This window comes from Callorhinus ursinus, unplaced genomic scaffold (assembly GCF_003265705.2).
Source record: "Callorhinus ursinus isolate GAN/ISIS: 27379988/994484 unplaced genomic scaffold, GSC_fseal_2.0 scaffold10, whole genome shotgun sequence".
Classification (NCBI taxonomy): Eukaryota; Metazoa; Chordata; class Mammalia; order Carnivora; family Otariidae; genus Callorhinus; species Callorhinus ursinus.
In genome coordinates this window covers 6093122-6113624 of record NW_027397072.1, presented here as the reverse complement: position 1 = coordinate 6113624, position 20503 = coordinate 6093122, and the positions used below count along the sequence as shown (strand labels likewise).

Below are 20503 nucleotides of genomic sequence, written 5' to 3'. Positions count from 1 at the left end.
ATCTTGGATACATTGCTCCCAAAACCTCACCCCAAGAAAACCTTTTACTTGTTTCCCACTTAAGTTTGATATGGCCTTCATGTCTCATAGAAAAATACGATCCTTTTTATTTATGTAATTTATGCAGTGGTCCAGAGTAGAAGAGCTTATATTAGCTTCCAAGGTTGGGAAAGGGATATATGAGCTGAGAAATTTGGAATTGGTCTGTGTAGCCTGGGTTTCCAACCAACACAAATACTATTGCCCGGTGTGGCGGGGCGGCGGGGGGGTCTTATAAAAACGAGGCCAATGGCGCCAGCTTGCTGGGTCTTGAAGCTACATATTACGATTTCAAACTTAGTTTCAGTCAGGCTTAGTTAGTTCTCAACTTGGGGAGAAAATAAAAGTGTGTGAATCTCTTCTTTGGTTTTGGATAACACAGACATAGTATAACTTTGAGATTATTTTTTTCCTCTGGAGGGGGAAGAATAAAAAAAAAGCCTTCATTCGGATGTAGTATTGCAGCATCTACCCACCAGGTTAGATGTCTATCTAGTTAAGAGGGGGATTTTAATTAAAGAACATAAAATTTAAATGGTTTGGAAAATGTCAACATGGTTTCCTATTTTGAGCCCAACACAGATGATAGAACAAGAGGGTATAAATGAAAATTAAAGAAAAACAAATTCAGAACAGATGTCAGGAAGTGTTTCTTCTTTTTTTTTCCACGCAGAGAATCATAAATGTGTGGAACAGCTTACCAGGCAAGATAGTTAAGGCAAAAAGAGGGAGGTCATTAAATAAACAATTAGACTGCAAATAGATTGCAAAAACAATGAGAAGTGGTGAACCAAATGGTCTGTCTCTTCTCCGGTGTTTGGATGTTGCGGATAAAAGGAATCGTGGACATCCCTCAAACCCTAAATGTCTAGACCATGCAAATGGAGCTTGCAGATATTCCAGTGTCTATATTTCTGCGCTTCAAATGAGAGCTTGTTGAGTGTCATCTTAGAGATTTTCATGTTGGAATTCTTCCACTCCAACACATGTGCTTCAGGAGAAACATGAAGTGTGAAAACATTAAGTTCCAAGTAACAAGAGGCATGGCAACTAATGAATAGACTCTGAAATGATGAATAGATTATGGACAAAGAGTTGCATCTACTGCCTGTATTAAATAATAAGACCTAATGTGAACATTTTAGCTAATTACACTTATGATTGTTTATGTTGGCATACGTCCTATGTTGACAAAACGTTCACTGTAGTAGATGCCTTATTGCAAGGTTGACAGGCATCTGCCTATACAGGGCATGTTCTGTTTTTAATGATTTTTTTTTCCTATGTCTTATATTGACTTTGTCAAGAAGTCCTGATTGTCCCATATTCAGCTTTTATCCATAAGTTACAAAAGTCAACAGAATTATTTCCCACTATAGTAACCGGGGTGCATAACTGGCAATACCAGCTGACAATCATACCTCTACATTCAAAGTTCTGGATGATATCTGTGGTCTAGCCCACAAGATTGGCTGATGGAAAACAAAAGAATGAACTGAGAAGAATTAAAAGTACTTTTTTTTCCTATTCAAAAAAGGGAAAGATTGTTCTTCGGCTTAAGACCCAAGTTGTGAGCAAGTAAACTACTGTTAATTAGAGATAACCCTATACCACTGACCATGCTCTGAAAATCATCCAGTCTGTAACTGCCTCACTCCAGTGGTGGGTCATGCTTCAGAAAATCAGCAAACCAATGACAGCACCAAGCTTCAGAAACTCAACAAATTAAAGACAGCCTTACAACTGTAGATAAGAGCCAATCAACAAAGGCTTTACCCCAGTGACCTTGCTTCTGGAAGTTAGCCTTACTTCAGTGACCACAGTGGCACAGCTGAAAGTTCTCAATGCCTGAACACATCCACCTCTCAAAGTCCACAAACCCTTGTAGGCAAAATCCCCAAATGTCCTGTAAGACTAGCTCTGATGTTAGGAGACTGTACACAACTGTCCCTTGCAAGCAAACTGGGAAATTCACTGCTTTCACATCAGATGTAGAGCTTAATTTTTTGTTAGTTCACAAATTTGCAACCCTCTTAATGATTCATTCAATCTGTTTACCGTTAGGAGCTCAAAACTTGTGAGTGACCAACACACTAATGTGGCACTGATGAGCTCAAATTCAATCTTTCCAATTGCTGTGGTGGTTGCTATTATCCTTTTTTTTTTTTTTTCCTCCATTAGGACTTAATTTTTTAGAGCAGTTTTAGGTTTGCAGCAAAATTGAGAGGAAGATACAGAGATTTCCCCTATATCTAATACACATACACACAGCCTCTCCCATTTTCAACATCCCTCAACTCTTGGTGGTGTATGCCATGGGTTTGGCAAAATGTATAATGATATGTATCCATCGTTGTAGTATTACACAGTATTTTCACTGCCCTAAAGATCCTCTGCATTCTGCCCATTCATCCTTACCCCACCCCTTAACTCCTAGCAACCACTGATATTTTTACTGGCTTCATAGTATTACATTTTCCACCGGGTCATCTAGATGGAATCATTCAGTGTGTAGCCTTTTTAGATTGGCTCCCTTCATCTAGTAATATACATTTAAGTTTCCTCCATGCCTTTTCATGGCTTGATAGCTCATTTCTTTTTAGTGCTAAATAGTATTTCGTTGTCTGGCTGTATCACAGTTGATTTATCCATTCACCCACTGAAGGACATTTTGGCTGCTTCCAAGTTTTGGCAATTATAAATAAATCTGCTAAAAACATCTGCATGCAGATTTTTGTGTGGACATAAGTTTTCAACTCCTTTGCGTAAGTATCAAAGCCTACAGCTCTGGCTTGTATGATAATGTTTAGCTTTGTAAGAAACTGCCACTCTCTCCCAAAGTGGCTATACCATTTTTGCATTCCACCAACAGTGAATAAGAATTCCTGTTGTTCCATATCCTCATCAGCATGTGGTCTTGTCAGTGTTCCAGAGTTTGGCTACTCTACTAGATGTGTAGTAGCATCTTATTGTGGTTTAATTTGTATTTGCCTGATGACTTATGATGTGGAGCATCTTTTCATATGCTTATTTGCCATCTGTATGTCTTCTTTGGTGAGGTGTCTGTTCAGGTCTTTGGTACATTTTTTAATTGGGTTGTTTTCTTATTTGTGAATTTTGAGAGTTCTTTGTATATGTCAGATAGCAGTCCTTTATCAGATGTGTATATTCTTCCAGTCTGTGGATTTTCTTCTCATTCTCTTGATATTGTCTTTTACAGAGCAGAAATTTTTAATTTTTATGAAATCTGGCTTACCAATAACTTCTTTCATAGATCATACATTTGGTGGCTTATATAAGGAGGCCTCACCATACCCAAGGGCATCTAGGGTTACTCCTTTGTTATCTTCTAGGAGTTTTATGGTTTTACATTTTACATTTGAACCTATGATACCTTTGGAGTTAATTTTTGTGAAAGTTGCTAGGTCTATGATTAGATCCACTCTTTTTTCTTTCTTGCCTGTGGATATCAAGGTGTTCCAGCAACATTTGTTGAAAAAAGTATCTTTGTTCCACTGTATTGCCTTTGTTCCTTTGTCAAAAATCAGTTGACTATATTTATGTGGACCTATTTCTGGGCTCTTTTTTCTGTTCATTGATCTATTTGTCTATTCTTTCACCAAAACAACATCCTCTTGGTTATTATAGTTTTATAATACATCTTGAAGTTGAGTAGCACCAGTCCTCCAACTTTGTTCTTCTCCTTCAATACCGTGTTGAATATTGCAGGTCTTTTGCCTTTCCATATAAACTTTAAAATCTGCTTGCTGATATCCACAAAATAACTTGCTGGGATTTTGATTGGGATTGCATTGAATCGATACTATATATCAAGTTCTTATCCATGAACATGGAATATTTCCCCATTTATTTAGATATTCTTTGATTTTGTTTATTAGAGTTTTGTAGTTGGCCTCTTACAGATCTTTTACATATTTCTTTTTAAATCTTTTTTTTAAAGATTTTATTTATTTATTCATGAGAGACAGAGAGAGGGAGGCAAAGGGAGAAGCAGGCTCCCAAGGAGCAGGGAGCCCGATGCGGGACTCGATCCCAGGACCCTGGAATCATGACCTGAGCCGAAGGCAGATGCTTAACCATCTGAGCCACCCAGGCTCCCAGATCTTTTACATATTTCATTAGACTTATGCCCAAGTTTTTCTTTTTTGGGAGTGTTAATGTAAATGGCATTATGTTTTCAATTTCAAATTCCACTTGTTCATTGCTGGTATATAGGGAAGTGATTGGCTTTTATATATTAACCTTGTATCCTGATACCTTGTTATAATCACTTAATTAATTTCCTGGAGTTTCTATTGATTTTTATTATTTTCTACACAGATGATCATGCAAACAAAAATAGTTTTATTTCTTCCTAATCTGTATATATTTTAACTTTTTTTCTTGTCTTATTGCATTAGCAAGAATTTCTGGCACAATGTTCAAATGGAGTGGTGAGGGGACATCCTTGCCTTGTACCTGGTCTTAGTGGGAAAGCTTCAAGTTTCTCACCAGTAAGTATAGTATTAACTGTAGGCTTTTGTAGGTATTCTTTTTCAAGTTCAGGATATTGTCCTCTAGTTCAAGTTTACTGAGATTTTTCATCATGAATTAAACACTTGTCAGATGCTTTTGCTGCATCTGTTGGTATGATCTTGTGATTTTTTTTTTCCTTTTTAGTTTGTTGTTGATTTTTGAATGTTGAGCCAGCCTTGAAATATAACTGGAACAAATCCCACTTGATTGTTGGGTAAAATTATTTTTCACATTGTTGGGTTCAATTTGTTATTTTGAGGATTTTTGCATTGAAATATTGGTCTTTAGTTTCTTTTCTTGTAATGTCTTTGTCTGGTTTTGGTATTAGGGTAACACTGGCCTCATAAAATGAGTTAGGAAGTCTATTATCCATTTTGTATTTGTGTATATTGGAAGTATAAAATGCCAAAATGCAAGTGTAATTTTCATGATGAATTTTCTGCACAGTAGACATTATTAAACAAGGAAAACATCCTTCTGAAGCTCTTGATTCAGTATACAATTGTTCATTCAGTATTAAAAATGGTGGAAAGTAATGTATAAGCCAGTAAATATCAGTAGCTAAACCTAAAAGATGTGTGATTTCCTCAAGCAGTATCAAAGAAGAAGATGAATAACAATTTTTTAAGAGAAATTTAGATGAAAAGATGACAGAATGGCAGTAGAACTTTAAGTGCTTTCCATGTGGTATGCCATCATCAGTATCTTAGCTTTAATGACTATTTGAATGTATTCCTACCAGAAGTGTTTCCTGATCCCCAAACTGCAAACAAAATGTTATGTGTCAGGACAGAATCTACTTCAATAATAAAACATGTGATAGTTCCATTTACTATTACAGGGATTATCAAAGATCTAAGTGCCTCACCTTTTTATGGCAAGCCACAGGTACATGTAATCACAATGCAGAAATATTTTTCCTTTAACGTGTAATATTTTTTCTCATGTAAAGTTAGCCTTATGAGGCTATTGAGATAAAAACCCTTCTAAATGAGACTTCAGAAACAATAATAAAATTTTGCAGAGACTTGTGCATTGTGTTGAAGAAGAAAGGAATAAAAAGTGGTAATTTTTGTTTTGGGCAGTGAACAATATTTTTAGAAGTTGATTAAGAGATTCAATATAATCCTGAAGAATGAAAAAAAAAGTTACGCCATGATTTCATGGCATATGTGCTTGAGCAAGTCGAATTTGTCGGTGTATGTTCAGTATACTGGTTCATAATGCTAATGTTGCATGTGATTTTCAGTGGGAAAAAATGGAGTAAGTATATACAATCTTTGTAGGAACTATGTGGATGGACAGAGACTCTTAACTGAAAGGAATTGCGTGTGGAAGTTCTTAGGAGCAAATCATCGAAGGCAGTGAAGTGGATGTTTGCATAGGTGAGAATAGGTCTGGTAGGGAACCCTCTCCTGGTTTGCAGATGAGGTGGGTGTTACTGACTGAGCAATGGATTCTGAAATGGACAGTGTCAGCATTCTAGATTGGAACCCTAAGTCCAGAATTTTGAAGGTTCTATTTGAAATTTGTATCCAGGTAGTCTAACTGAGAGAGAGCAGGCTGGAGCTGCAGGTATGTAGTTGGCAGGTCAAGTTGTTGACCGAGGGGACATTGAGTCCTGAGCAGTTTGAGCAACAGCGGAAGAGCAGGGATGGGAGAATCTCTATGAAGTCCAATTGTGGAGAGTGTGAGAAATATTTTCCTAGTGCAACCCTGAGTGTAGGTGTTTTTTTCTATACCAAAATTAGCGTGCCCACTGCCCCCTGAACCGATGCCCGGTGTGGTGTGTGGGGAAGGGGGAAGGCCTCCTTCACACAAGCATAGATGCAAAAGCAGAGACAAAATATCTCCATCCTCAGTAAACTACACTTGTATGTCCGCTGCACCATTTCAAGCACAGATTCCTCCATCCTCAGTAAACTGCACTTGTATGTCCGCTGCACCATTTCAAGCACAGATTCAGCACCTCTGTTTGCAGCAGCTCCTGGTGTCAGGATCCGTATCGTAGAATTACAGGCTCTCCAGGAAAATAAAACATATAAAAGAAAGTGGTAAAAAATAGAGCCTGCTACTCTGGTATTTAAACGCAATTAACTTTGTCTAGAGATCTTTATATGCCAGTCCAGGAACAATTAAGGAATGAAAGCTCTAAGTAAGAGGAGGGTAATTGTTTATTCCTGCTCATACCTTCCCTGTATCTCCAGGCATTTCTCAGACATTGCATTTTTTTTTAATTTGGAGAGTTGGTTTTGAGGGGAATGTTTTAAACATTGATTCTCGTGTTATCATTCTTCTAATGCAGTCTGCCAGGATGTTGCATTCAGCTGCTGCAATCTGCTCAGTCCTATTTTATAAAGGGAAACTCATCTCAAATGAAACTCTCTTTCTTTTTCTCTCTGTTTCTGCAACAATATAATTCACAAAGGAATAAAGGTGTCAGATTTCATGTTTCTTTTAAGCAAAAAAAATAGGCATTTGCTAAAACCTATTTTTATCTTTATTTTTTTATTTAAACAATTTTTTTTAAATTTATTTGAGACAGAATGAGAGAGAGAGAGAGCACATGAGAGGAGGGAGGGTCAGAGGGAGAAGCAGACTCCCTGCTGAGCAGGGAGCCCGATGCGGGACTCGATCCAGGGACTCCTGGATCATGACCTGAGCCGAAGGCAGTCGCTTAACCAACTGAGCCACCCAGGCGCCCCGCTAAAACCTATTTTTAGATGATCAAACTTAAGATATTTATATATTTTTTCCTCTTCCTTGAGTATCATTTTGCTTCATCACATATTATTCATGAATTTATTTAAATATAGAGGGCAGTTATCATGTGCAAGACGATAGTCACTATGCCAAACACCGGGACCAGAGATCTAAAAAAGATGTATTCCCTGTTATCATGGAGCTTGTGTTCAAGGGGAAAAGTACTTGTTTTTCTTGTAAATTCCTTGTAAACTTGTAAATTCCTGTAGGGAAACTAGTTCAGTGAGAGAGAAATCCACAAGAGCAAATTAACACAAGCACAAGCAAAAGTGTGCTTGGGACTTTGGTCACCTGAGTTTCTCAAGACTGAGCAAAAAGAGGCTATTGAAACAGATCTAAACTTGAACCCCATCTGTCACTTATTAGCTGTGTGCTCAAAGTCACATGTTTAATTTCTCACAGCCTGGGTTTTCACAACTATAATTTAGCTACCTCTCCATATTGTCACAGAAGTTAAGATGTCAAGATGTTACCGACCAGGGCACCTGGGTGGCTCAGTCGTTAAGCGTCTGCCTTCGGCTCAGGTCACGATCCCAGGGTCCTGGGATCGAGTTCCGCATCGGGCTCCCTGCTCTCGGGAAGCCTGCTTCTCCCTCTCCCACTCCCCTTGCTTGTGTTCCCTCTCACGCTGTCTCTCTCTCTCTCTCTGTCAATTAAATAAATAAATAAAATAAAAAAAAAAAAAGATGTTACCGACTATGGTGGGTGGTTAACAAATGTTAGTGATCTTTCTTTCTCCCATTTTCTTCAAGAACTCCAAGAATATCTTTATACCCTGTTTTATCCTGTTCATATTACTGATTTGTCCTGTCAGCACCACTATTTTATTATGCTACTCAGTGGATAAATGCCTTCAAAATATTGATAATTACTGAATCAAAATGGAAAGTCAAGGAATATATCATTAGAATACTTGAGCAATTCAAAAGGGTATGTATGAATCTGCCAGTGTGTTTGTATGATTAGAAGAAATGTATGATGCAGTGCTTTTTCAGCTGTTGGCAAGCTTTTGATCTAGTATGTGATTGTGTATATGCACAGGAAGATTTTCCGCTCGTGAAGATTTCTTCATTTATACATTTAGCACATTCAGAGAAAGACATTGTTGGTTTATGTAAAACTGTGCGTAACAGGTTATTGAATAGGACTTTGCTAGTCTAGATATCTTGAGTGGTGCTCCAAGAGAGAAGAAGTAATTAATGCCCAGTATTCAAAAGGGGGTTACTAGATTTCTCCTCATTGGGCTGAGTGACACAGAGCTCCCATGTCGGGGCAGCCTCCCCCCCGCACTCCATGTAGCCTGAAGAGTGTGCAGCAGGAGGGTGAAAACAGGGCAGCATGAGGCCATCTGTACCCCATGTAGTGTGGCAGTGCTGTGTTTGGCAGGTGCTGAAGAAAGTAGCCAAGCTTGAGCTGCTTGGAGAAACTGAGGCCGAGAGAGTGCCCGGTGCTATGGGGCTTCGGGGTAGGAGGTGTGTAGGTGGGAGCTGGTGACTGGTGATGGGAGGGAGGGAGGGCACAGAAGTGAGTTGAGGAGCTCTCCATGTGTCTCTGGGAAGCATGCACTGTCCATGGTCCACAAGGCTTCTGAGGAACCCAGATACCTGCATCTGGGGAAAAGCCCAACATTTGGACACCTGTCCCTTGAAGGCCCCAGTAATTTATTATAACAGAAGCAGTCAAGTCAGACATGCATGTGTTCTCAAGTCTTTCCTCATCCTGGCTAGCCTCAATAGAAGGACCAGGTAACTAAACATGGCAGGAGCAGAATGTCTTCTCTTCACACTGAAGGCCCCTGAGTTGGGGGTCAGACCTGAGCCTGGGAATGGGGAGAAGCTTTGAGTCAGACTTAAGGGAATTTTACATCCCCTACAGTAAGTCTTACTTTCCCAGAGTAGCTCATAATAGAAACTAGCCAGAAATCAACAGTGATTAGGGTGAAAGGTGATGCTCCAGAGCATGCTGAGTAGGAAACAGTGACCAGAGAAAAATCAAGCTCTCTGCTTTTTGCGCTCACCCGTTGAAGCCCTCGATATAGTGCTGAGACCCTCACTGAACTCTGGTTATGGACCATGAGGGGTCCCGTGTGCAGATGCCGATGGCGCTGAGAAAGTGGGCCTGACTGAAGGAAGAAACTCATGCTCCAAATCCCATTCCCGTGCTTACTGCCAATATGGTTCAATGGCTTAAAATCCCTCATCCTAATATAGCTTTCTGCAAAGAGATTAGACTTTGTATTATTTTCCTTATGCTTGACATCAGCCCAGAGTTAATCTTGTAAGACTTGAGTAATCAGAACCATGTAATTAGAGACACTTAATACTCGAGGGATGAAGGGAGAACCCCAACTATGGCACACCACTTCTTCCACTCACATTACTCATGGAGCCTTTGATGCCCACTGAAGGTGCCCAGGGCCTGCCTGCTGATACTTGTATTTCAGGAGACTCCTCCCCTCCAACACAGTGACCGTACACATAGATGCGTTATACACATTGATTTGCAAGTAAAGAATATGTCAGGGATCAACCTCAGAGGCAGTAGAAACCTGACAGAAAGCCTGAAAAAAAAATGCTCTTTCTATAATTTTATTGCATGTGTCTTCACTCAGCTCTGAGTTCTTTTGAGTGAGGGGCTCAGGGACACTGATTGCATACTTATAGCTTTAGGCTCTAGATACAAAATATCAAGGCTAATGGTCATGTAATTTTTTAGTGATTCACCAGTATACTTTATGAAGGAAGGGAGGATAAAAATATACCTGATAATAAAGTAAAAGAAAAAATAATTTTCCATTCTATTATCATCAGCATAGTGGTTAGTATGTACAAACTGAATAAGTATTTACCTTGTACTTCCCACACTTGATTTCATTTAGTCTTCATTACAGGTACTATCCCCAGAATGAGACTAAAATTTAGTGTCGTTGGATAACTTTCCCAAGATCATGCAGCTAGTTGGTGGCAAAGGCTGGATTCTCTTCCAACTGTAGCTGATTTGAAAGTGGATGCTCTTAGCCACTGAGTTATACTACCACTCACGTTTGGGTAGAGCTTGGGGGTAAGACTTCTTCAATCAAAACTTAGGGTGATGCCTTGTCATTATTTCTTAAAAGAGTTTGTACCCAATCACAACCATTTGTGAGATGCCTACTATTGTAATAATTCACCATCCCCTACAATCCATTTCCTTAATGAGAAAAGCTATCTGAATTCTTGTTAGTCAACAGAGAATTTTGGCTGCTGGGTATTAGAGTTGCCACTTATCTCTGTTGGGGGGAACTGAAAGAAAAGAGGGGAGTGGCATCTTCCGTTGAAAAGAGAAATAGGGTGGATGGCAAGAGAAGAACGTAATTTTAACCGTGAAGTCTTGAGAGAGAGAGGAGGGAAGGCACATGGAAGAACCCGCAGCCACCTCTGCCCTGCCCTGGCTGATTGTCTGGGAGGAAAGGACAGGTTGCAAACAGCCCACAAGGACCCGGCGGCAAATGCCCACACATGTACTCATGGGGAGAAATTAGGAAAGCCTGAGAAGAGGCTGAAAAATGCCTACAAACCTTTTCCTATCTCAGACATTTGGAAAATTTAGCTTATTGGAAATCATGGCATATCTCAGAAAGCAAAAAGGAAAACAAATCTTAGATTATGAGATCAGAAATGTATTGAGCATTTGAATGGAGGACCAGATAAAGGCAAAACAAATGACCCCTAATCTGTTATAACCTGCAGTTAAGCCAGGTGGGTAACAAGCATTTTATTGACACTGCAAAAAAAAAAAAAAAAGATAATTCTTTAGAATTGGATGGGGAGGAAGGAAAAGGAAAGCAAAGGAATAAAAGGAAATTAATTTATAAATACAAGTTACTTGTATTCTTCAATATCTTGATGATATCCATGTTCATATTGAATGTCTTGTATCTTCATCACATTGCTGTTCTCCGAGGGGCATCCAGGTTGTAGCAGGTGTCAGAATTTCATTCCCTTAAAAGGCTGAATAATATTCCATTGTGTGTATATACCAAACTTTACTGACTCCTCTGTTGATGGATATTTGGCTTGTTTTCACCTTTTGGCTGTTGCAAATAGTGCTTCTATGAACACGGGTGTACAAATATCTGTTTGAGTCCTCACTTCTAATTGTTTTGAGTATATACCCATAAGAGGATTTGCTGGATCATATAATATTTACATTTTTGAGAAACAGCTATACTGCTTTTCCTCAGTGGCTGAAACATTTTACATTCCTATCAGCAGTGCACCATATTTTGGTGTATTGGTTATAAAAACATTTATTTTCTAAGGATTTGCAAACTTTTGCACATACCCCCTTACTGTATTTTCCCCACACAGATTCAGTGGTAGCCCTTAAACCATGGATTCTTCTTGGCTGGGGGCTATTCTAGTGTAAAATTCCTATGGTAGGCCAGAAAACACTCTCCTAGCAGAGTACTTTTTCAAATATTTTCCACAAATATTATTTTTCAAATGTTTTCCACAAATATTATTTCATATGATCTTCACAATCCTGTGAAACAGGCATCATTATTATTGCAATTCTCAGAGGTGAGTTATTTGTGCTGCCTGGCTTGTGTGACCTGCAAAGTGTTGCAGAAAGAGTGTGGGATGTGAAGGTGAACACATCTGCCTGTTCTTCCGCTCTGACCTTCAGCAAATACTATGGCATTTTGCTTTGTCCTGAGCACCTATCTGTGCCCTGTGGCTGGGTCCAGGCTTGAGGCGGCCTGAAGGCTTGCTTCTGCCTGGATGGAATCATCTCTTCTTGCTGTTATATTCATTTATATTCACTTATCAAAAATCTAGTTTCTTTGTGAAATAATGTCTAACCCTCCCCCCCCCAACAAAAGCTAACTGCTGGAACGATGATGAAAATGAAGAAAAAGTGAGACAAGCTATGGCACTGAGGATTCTCAGCCAGAATTTAAAAATGAGTCAATTAAAGAGAGAAATGAATTCAGCAGTGGCTCAGATCTGAGGAATGAACAAGTTCACCAATTTCTCCCTACAGAAATGAGAAAAAGACATTTGTGAAACTGTGGTAAATGATCCAGCCAGTGAAAAAATTGCTCATCAAGTGAGAGATAAGACTTAAGTGAAAGCTGAAAAGGGGGTTAATGTGTAGAGTGAGAATATGCACAGGAAACACAAGACTTCTGATGGAAACGGGACTAGGCAGAAAGCCCAGATCCTGTACAAACATTTCCACGAAGCAACAGATGGGGAAGACTCCAGTGTGGCTCCTCAACCAACCTTTGCTGTGAGTAAAGTTGATTAGAAAGCTTGAAGAAGCATTTCCCCCCCCTTGGATTATACAAAGTAAGTAGGAGAAATGGCACCAATAAACCTCTTGTCGATGATCAGTTTTCTTCTACACCCAGAAAGATCCTAAAAGTGAAGTATGGTAGACCGGAACAAGACTGCAACACTGGTTTTAAAACCTCCACTGGACTAGAAGTGTCTTCATGAACCTAGGAATCCATGAGGAGAGTGAATACTAAGATTAAGGGCAGCCAAAGACAGTCTTCCGGGCTTTGGGGATGTGGTAAGCGCTGTGGGTGAGCCAAGTTTGCTCCACCCTTCCTCAGACTCCAGGGCACTTAGAATCAAGGATGAGAACTTCATGTCCATATAATATCCGTGCTGAAAAAACTGTTGGGAACATGGCATGTTTCCTTTTGTGCAGGACAGCTGTTTTGTCCAAGTGGAATTTGGACTTCTAAGGGTCTCAAGACCTTTGCCTCATGTTATAGATGGGGACATGGAGACAAAAATTACCCTGGTAAAAGATGACTGAGCCTCCCTTCAAAGTCAGATCAAATTAACTTCAAAGTCTGTGCTCGTCCCTACCAACTTTCATTAGTTGGGTCAAACTTATTTCCCCAAAACTTGCCATCAGGGCTGAGAAGTGGACAGGTACAGAGCCCTTCTCTGGTTCCCTTCCGTCCATGCCCATCCCCAGTCTACTGCTGGGGAGCCGGAGGGAGCTGGCGGAATGGTACATCCACCTAGGCGCGTTGTATATAATAGAGCAGACTCCCATAATGTGATAGGCTCCATTTTGATTGTATATGTTTTAAAGATTTTTTTCTATCAATACTGTTCACAATTTAATTACAATAATTAACATAGTTTTCCAATATTATTTTTGCATTTGATTATATGCCTAAAAATGTTGCAGCTGTGTTTACCTATATGCCTTTTGTCTTAGGCTTCATTTAAAATGAGAAGTAAATATCATTTTTATATATAGCTTTCCACTTGCTTTGTGAACTATTTTCATAATACCCCAATTTAGCCACATACATCCTCTGCTGTGCTCAGAGCTCTCCAATTAGGGTAAGAGCGGGACAGAAATCAGGGGACAGCATCAGTTCCCTGGCCCCAGCAGGCGATGTTTCCAAGTGCTAGCAAAATAAATATATTTTTCTTCATAAAAACAATGTAGATAATTTGTAGTCATATTTGGCTACCCATAGCTTTGCAGGCAAAATGGAACAAAACAGAATCCTTTTTTTTTTTTTTTTTTTGGCTACTCTACCTCAGAGGAGGGAAAAAGAAAACGAGTTGCTGACCAGAAGCCAATTTCATCTTGACTGTTCAGAAAAAAAAAGGAAGAAGAAGAAAGAAAAAGCCTTTTAAAGACCACATGGCACAATTAAACAGCAGAACAGAGCATCAAGCTGCTTCTCAATTTAGAGTCTGGGTTTGGGCTGAAACACATTGGTGGTCGATAAACAGCAGGGAAGAAGCAAGGATTACACTTGTCAACTCAACTTACTTCTTCAACCTAGACTAGAGGTGTCAGTGCCTGAAACTATTGACAGAATCCAGGGTCCTGAATGTAGAGAAGTTAACAGTGACTAAGTCAAACACATGTAGGGTACTTTGAACACATTAATTGCTGATTGTGATTAATTATTTCAGTGAAGGTTGAAGAGACAATTACAATATAAATGCCTAAAAGCCAATCATATAATTGTGAAACATACCTAAATAATACATCTGCTGCAAAGTCTGGACATTAGCATATTTTTCTTCTTAAACTAGTTTAGTATTTCAAAAAGTGTAATGTGTTTACCATGGCAATGCAGGGTGATTTTAGATAGAAGTGCTGGCAGAGGGGACAGAAGCTGGGGCTGGAGGGGTATGTAGAAGGCCAGCAGGTTAAGAGGAAGGGAGAAAGGATAGAGGAGAAACCAGGGAGGTGGAAGGAGCGCGCGCGCGCACACACACACACACACACACACACACACGGTGGAAGGAGCGCGCGTGCATACACACAGGAAGGTGGAAGGAGCGCGTGTGCACACACACAGGAAGGTGGAAGGAGAGCGCGAGCACACACGCACACACACACGAAGGTGGAAGGACCGCGCGCGCACGCACACACAGGAAGGTGGAAGGAGCGCACGCACGCACACACACACACACACACACACACACAGGCTCACAGCCACCCTTGCCAGCCAACAGCCCCCTGCAGGTGTGACTGTGGCACCTTGAACCATTAGTGCCAGGGATCCCCTTGTCTGCACATTCTAGGGGCCCTGCTGCCTGAGTAGGGACCCTCCCCTCAAGTTAAGGCCCAGTTGAGGGGACATGACACTAGTGTTCTGCGGGGATTGGGGCGGAGCTACAGCCTCTGATTCCGACTTAGAAGAGAGAGGATAGTTGTGTAATTTAACATTCCAAGGTTCAGTTTTTGATGCTGATGCTTAGCTATAACTTTTTAGCTATGTGACACCAGGCAGGTCACTTTACCTTTTTGAACCTCAGATTTTTAATTGTATAATCGATATGGTGGGAATTAAATGCTAGTGTGTGCAGACCGTTGAGTATGGCATCTCAGTTAATAAATGGTGTCTATTTTAATTATAATTGTTTGTCAGACAAATATGCCTGGACCTTGGGAGGGACTCCTCTGAGAAATTCACCCATTAAATGAAATATCTAAAACATTATTGTTGATCAGCTTGGCTATAAAGTCATGTGAAGTAGCTGAGAACTATTTTGAACATCATGAAAAGACAGTTGAAAAAGTTACTACATGGTGTTTGTGGGTTTTTTCTCAAGTCAGATGACAACAGTGAGTACTGGATTCGACATTGATATTTGTACTCTTTTTGGGTATTGCTATGTAAATGGATGTAGTTGGGAGAAGACCGATTTTGTAGAGAGTGCAGATCTTCCAGAAAGAAAAGTTCATTGGACAACTCACTTATTTTGGAGAAACTGTGAACTCTCAGTATTTAACAGTGTCCAAGAAGATGTTTTATCCTTCCCAGCTGTATGTGAGTGAGGTAACTTGGTGCTGGTTAGCTAAAACTGAAGAAATTAAATTGCCTTATTGACACAGACTCCCTGCATGTCCAGCTGTGTAGACCCTTATCTAACTGCTCAAAAACATCTTCCTGTCTAACATTGAGTAACTTACGTTCAGGCAGTCATTTGAAGGAAATGTTTACATTTATTATATTTGCATTATATAATTGATTAGTTGCACAGTTTTCTTTTAAATTGAATAATTTTTTTGCATTTATCATTCCAGTTATATTTCATTTGTGCAGTGGCTTAAACTTCAAAATAAATTTGTCAGAAAATAAAAGTGAATTGATTTAAAGAAAACTAATATGTAAAAATAAGTATGTAGGCATACTGCAAAATTCAGGAGTATATTATAATAACAACTGGAGTTTGGAAAACAGTAATCAAGGATATACACATGTACTATCAATTTAGTAGGAGCTTCTGCATATTAGTTTTTATTCAGTTGACCTCTCTTATTTTTTTATTCTTTATTTATTTATTTTAAGAAAGTGTGTATGTGCTTGTGTGGGAAAGGCAAAGGGAAAGGGAGAGAATCTTAAGCAGGCTCCATGCCCAGCGAGGAGCCCAATGTGGGGCTCAATCTCACGACCCTGAGATCATGACCTGAGCCAAAAACAAGAGTTAGATGCTCAACTGAATGAGCCACCCGGGCACCCCTATTCAGTTGATTTCTTAACAAATACATTCTCATTTTAATAAATTCAAGAATCAATATTATATAAAGTTTAAATAGGGTCTACACATCCCTCACAGATGACAAATAATGCATACTGTGCTTCTAGCCACATTTTTTTTTTTATATAAAAGGAATTGAACTATGGTCATTACCTGCAACTTATATTTTTCATTAATACTAAATCTGAGACGTTCTTCCATGTCAGTAAACCTGTCTTAACTTACTTAAGTTGTAAGCGCCTGTATAGTATTCTTTAACATAGAGGCAATATAATGTATTTCATTACTCCTTTTTGCTGTGCATTATATTTCCAATTTGGAGATATGACAAATAATGTCACAGTGAATATTATAAATACTGGTGCATATAGTTAAATGTTTCTTTGTGAGGCATTCTTGGAAGTGGAATTGCTGTGTCAAAGTTGTTGTTGTTGTTGTTTTTAAAGATTTTTTTTTTATTTATCTGACAGAGAGAGACACAGCGAGAGGGAACACAAGCAGGGGGAGTGGGAGAGGGAGAAGCAGGCCTCCCTCCAAGAAGGGAGCCCGATGCGGGGCTCGATCCCAGGACTCTGGGATCATGACCTGAGCCGAAGGCAGATGCTTAACAACTGAGCCACCCAGGCACCCCAAAGTTGTTGTTTTTTTTAATTGATACAACAAAATTGTCCTTAAAAGCTTCTCCTATTTACAGCATCCAACACTGCATGACATAGCCTGATTTTTATTCACTTATTTATTGTTGCTCTTTGAACATTTTGTCAGTGTAAAGAATGAAAATAATATGTTCTTAATTTTCATTTTCCTCATTATAAGAAAGATGGACCTCTATTCTTATTATCCATTTGGGTTTCTTCATCTGTAATGTGTCTATTCACATTTTTTATCCATTATTATTCTACATTTAGTAGGTGTTTATCTCTTCTTATTGGTTATGTAGGATTTCTGTTTGTTCAGGTATTTTGGATATACTTCAGATGCACACACATGTGTGTGTGCATGCATCAGTGTATAACAAAAATGTTTCTGCAACTGGAAATCGTATTTTTAATCTTTAATGTCTTTCTTCATAAGAAAAAATTACATTTTTATGTAGTTATGTTTATCATTCTTTTTCTTTAAGTCTGAATTTGGCACCCTGTATAAAAATGCATGTCTTCCCAAAATATTATTAAAAATAGGATCCTATATTTTCTTTTAATATTTTTCCTTACAATTCCCTCAGAACTTTATTTTTGTATTATATAGAAGAAAACTATTATTCTCTAAATTTTTAACTCTTTCTTTTCCTTACCTACTTTTTTCTGTATCACTGAAGTGAGGTCTAATAAATAATTATTGTATGAATCGGGACAGGTGAGGCTACGTGACAGCCGCACATGAACCCCAGAACCACAGTGGTGACACGACGTAACGTTTTCTTTGTTCTCTCACTTGCACGAGTGTCCTTGGAGCGCAGCTTGGGCTCAGCTCCGTGTAGCTGCTGGGAGCCGGGTTGGTGCAGGGTGTGACATCCCATAGCTGCACAAAAGGGACACGTGACCGTCAGGGCCAACGTGCAGGTGAGGCTGAAGGATCTGGGGTGCGCTCGCTGCCTAACTTAGGTGCGGCTGTCGTGGGTCCCTTATGCTCACATACATGGGCCAGAACTTGCCCGAGGGCCTGGCCTCGTGGAGAGAACACCGGAGGACAAGATGGAGCTCACCTTTTCCTCACGTTCTGGTCTGTTCTCTCGATGAAGTTGGAGAGTGAGAATTCCGAGAGCAGATTCAGATAGGGAGAGAAAGCGTTTTCTCCCAGCCTCTTTGGTCCTTGGGGTTTAAAAACAAGTAGAGAAAGTTTCTATAGCATAGGGTCATCAAAAAACTGATTTGAATCTATGTGGATTCTGAATTTAGAAACCAAAGGCTGGAAGAGCAGGGGATACCTTGTGTTTGGCAAGTGTTGCTTTCTCTGCCATAGATAAAAATATATATAAAAATAAGTGAATGTATGCAGTAGAAACCCAATAGAATGATTTGTGAATATATCATTAGCTGCATCCATGCTTTGGTAAACTTATTAATTTTATTTAAAAATTTTTAATTGTTGCATTTTAAATTTCTAATAGCTTACAGTTACGTTATTTGCAAACTCTTAAATTAGTTGAAACTTATCCTCATCTGACGATGTGTAGTAAAGATCTTTAGCCATAAAGAATCAGTGAAGCTATTAAGCTTCTCTGTGTCCTAGTTTCCTCAATGTGTCTGTACAATAATAACACATCTGTATCAGAAGAATATTGTGTATATTAAATGTACTCATATAGAAGGAACTTGACACTTAGTGCTATAAAAGTATAGAATATATATATATATATATATATATATATACCTATATATATTCTATATAGAGAGAATTATTACAGTAGTTTCACGGTTGATTATTTTGAAAATTCTAGGTAGAAAACATTGTTCAAAACCCATGCCTCAGATCTGTGCCCTAGACAGGATCTTCTGCCAGTGGTTTATAGAGAAAGTGTGAAAGCTGTAAGAGGGTGGGCTCAGCTGTGGTCCAGCCCCAGGCATCTCCCAGGACCTTCTGGACGAGAACAGCATCTTAGAGCAGTGAGACCTGGAAGCAACAAGGCCTGTCTTTTATATTCCCAAAGCCCTCAGTCATTGGCTGCCGCTGTTCCAAGTGGAAAGCACTTCTTCCAGGCACTTCTAGGCATGCTGATTTCCTTCCCGAGGGCAGCTCTCAGGAGGTGGGGCAGCTGTGGACTTTTGGAAGCCAGCACTCACAGTGGCTGGGGGTCAGGGTGCCATGGCTGGACTGGAGCCTGAGTGGGACGCCAACAGCCAGCACAATTGTTTGCAGGGAGGTTCTCAAACTTCAGCACGTGCCCAAATCCTGGGGGCTTGTTAAAATATGGATTGCTGTTTCCCACTCTCAGTTTCCCAGCAGGAGGTGTGAGATGGGACCGGATGGTTTGCATTCTGAGGGGGTGACACTGCTGAGAGAGGGGACCGCACTGAGAAACACTGCTCTGTGCTTTTCCATGCTTTTTTTTTTTTTTTCCTATCTCATTTACGGTTTACAACTTTTAGTTTCTGTGATAATAAGCATCGTGTTCTTGTTTCTGTCCTTGGTGGGAATGTCTCTAATGATTCACCCTTCATACCATGTTGGTTGTGGTTAACTGGGAGATTCCTTTCAGCAGGTTTAGAAAATTCCCTTCTGTTTCCAGAGAAAGCTGCTTACCAGGAAGAGATGCTGAATATTATCAAGTGTTTTCCAGGAAACACAATGATAATCATGTTTCCTTCTTCTGTTTATTCACATTACCAAATAGTGAAATTTCTCTGAAGTCCTGGTTTAAGTCTTGCTTGTTTTATATGATGCCTTATTCTTTAAATTTACTTACTAATTTGATTTATTAATATATATTTTTAAGGATTTTGCATGTAAGTGACACTGACTCATTATTTTTGTTCAAGTTGTTTTCTCTTCCTTCCATCCTGCTATCCTTCCTTCCTTCCTTCCTTCCTTCATCTTGCTATCCTTTTTCCTCTTGCTTTCAGAATCATGCTAGCTTCACAGAATGAACTGAGGATTAGCCCACCATTCTCTATGCCATGGAATATTTTCCCTAATATAAAAATGTTGTGTTTCTTGAATGTTTGATATAATATACCTTTAAAAAACTGTAGGTTTGGGGCGCCTGGGTGGCTCAGTCCTTAGGCGTCTGCCTTCAGCTCAGGTCATGATCCCAGGGTCCTGGGATCGAGCCCCGCGTCGGGCTCCCTGCTCAGTGGGAAGCCTGCTTCTCCCTCTCCCACTCCCCCTGCTTGTGTTCCTGCTCTCACTATCTCTCTCTCTCTGTTAAATAAATAAATAAAATCTTTCTTAAAAAAACTGTAGGTTTGGGGTCTTTTTGAAATATAGATGTTATATGGTATTTAGGATTCCTTCTGTATGCTTTTTAAACGATAACTATAATTTACAGAATATTTACAAAGACATTAAGTTCCCTGTAGCCTTCACCTAGCTTCCTCTGATGTTAGCCTAACCATTGCATGTTTGTCAAAACTAAGAAATTAACTTTGGTGCAGTACTATTAACTATACCACAGGCTTCATTAGAACTTGGCGAGTTTTTCCACT

At 39.5% G+C, this 20503-nt stretch overlaps 1 long non-coding RNA gene across 1 annotated transcript in view; it reads left to right on the top strand.

Annotated features, from left to right (window-relative positions):
- Positions 1-6090: 6090 nt before the first annotated feature.
- The window catches only part of LOC141373469 (uncharacterized), a 65126-nt gene continuing 50713 nt past the window's right edge, over positions 6091-20503 (top strand). Inside the window, exon 1 of the long non-coding RNA XR_012379524.1 lies at positions 6091-6150. This is a non-coding gene — a long non-coding RNA (uncharacterized lncRNA). The remainder of the gene's footprint in view (positions 6151-20503) is intronic.